Here is a 1,873-nt window from a genome sequence, read left to right as displayed (position 1 = left end):
CCTGGTCCGCACGCGCTGTCCCGCCTGGGCCGACTGGCGGCGCCGGCCCGAGGTGGGTGTCCGCGACCCCGCGGCTGGGGCGCTGCTGGGCGTTTCCCTTCCGAGGGAGGTGACCAGGGTCAGCGCCCCGTCGCGCCGGTGGGGTGTCACCTCCCCCTCAGCTACCAGAAGTCACAGGAAAGGGAGAGGTCACAGAGCTGCAAAGGGAACCCCAACACCCCAGCCCTGACCGCGGCCCAGGAGAGAGCGGACGGGCTAAGCGCAGTGCGGAGCAGCGGCCCCTGCGCCCCGCGGGCTGGGCGGCTCCTGCAGCCGAGGGTGGGGGTGGAGCGGGGTGCGGGGCGCCCAGGAGCCGCAGTTCCCCTGCGGGGGCAGCGAGCAGCGGGCTACAGGAGTCTGCGGCGCTGGGGTCACCGCTGGCCCGGGTGGAACTGGCGCAGAGGCGGCTGCAGACAGCCGGGGGCCTCGCGCCGCCATTGGCCAGCAGGGAGGGCGCCTCTGGCTTCCCCATGCAGCCACCTATGCCAAGCAGGGTCTGGAGCGGGGCGCTCGCTGGCAGGAAGGCGCCCCACACCCCGCCCGCACCCCCCTTCTCAAAGGAGCTCCAGTCTTGGCCGTTCTTTAGAAAACCTGTTTGCTCCCCCTGCCCACTTCTTCCAAAGTTGGCACCTCTCTCCATTTCCTGAAAATGCCAGGTAGGCCAGGCCAGTTCGGGAGGGCCGGCAGCAAGCCCCTCCCACCCTTCCCTGGGGGGACCCCTGCAGGTTGCCGGGCCTGGAGCATGGGGCCAGCCCTGCGCCCAGAGGCTGTGCTCACTGGCTGGAGGCTACAAGCCCAGGCAGTGTCCTTCCCCCGAGCAGAGCAGCGCCAGCTTAGGCTCTCCGCTTCCCTGTTCTTCCCTTCGCCTGGTGCCGCCGCGGTGCTGGCCGCGGGGAGCCGGCCACTCTGCCCTGCTGTCCCTGGCTTAGTGTCTGCCATCTCTGCTTTGTAAGATGCATTTGTTTATGCACACAGAACTGGGGTACAGGCCAGAGGTGTGGGGTGAGAGGACTCCCCAAAGACAGAGCGGGGAGCAGAGCAGGCAGATCCTCTGCGACCCACAGCTGAGGGGAGCAGGGGACAGCAGGGGCCTGCCGCGCCTGGGCTCCCTCCCTGCCTGCCGGGGCTGAACTGGAGCTGCGGCGGCTTCTGAGAGCGTCATAGTGTGCGCTTGGCCTGTCGCGCCACCAGGGAGAGGCCTCGCGTGTCCTACGGCCCCCGCCGCCCGCTCCCTAGCGGCTGACGCTAACGTCTGAGGGCAAAGTGCCTGTGCGCCGCCTGGTACTTCAAATCTTTCTGCGTGGAGAAGCTGAGCTCCCTCGGACTCCCTCAGGTCCGCGCGTCCCAGGGTGCGCTCAGCAAGACCTACGGGCGGGCGCAGGCGTCCTCGGAGCCCTGGGAGAGTCCGCTGTCCACCTTCTCCCAGCAAACAGAAGTAACAGAAACGATCCCGACGAGGTCGCTGGGCCTGGGAGTCGGGCAGGGCCTGTTGCTTTGCTCTGCTCCTCCGGCTGCCTGTTCCCGCTGGCGGGCGGGCTGGAGACCGAGCGGGGCTGGCACTCGAGGACCAGCGTCCGCGGGAGGCCACCGCACAGGAGCGCGCTGCCCCAAGCTGCAGGTGCGCTGGCCTCAGCCACAGGTGGCCAGCTGAGGGCTGTGAAACTTGGGGAGAAACGGAAAACTGGGGAAAGAGGGCGGTGACAGCAGGCGGGGCTCTCTCAAGGACCACTAGGCGGCTCTCCTGTCCCCTGCCCTCCTGTCCCCTGCCCTCCTGTCCCCTGCCCTCCTGTCCCCTGCCCTCCTCCCCCCTGCCCTCCTGTCCCCTGCCCTCCTC

This window comes from Condylura cristata, unplaced genomic scaffold, assembly GCF_000260355.1.
Source record: "Condylura cristata isolate star-nosed mole 26May11 unplaced genomic scaffold, ConCri1.0 scaffold00032, whole genome shotgun sequence".
NCBI classification, from domain to species: Eukaryota; Metazoa; Chordata; class Mammalia; order Eulipotyphla; family Talpidae; genus Condylura; species Condylura cristata.
The sequence above is the reverse complement of the archived record's forward strand: the minus strand, read 5'-3'. Positions refer to the sequence as shown.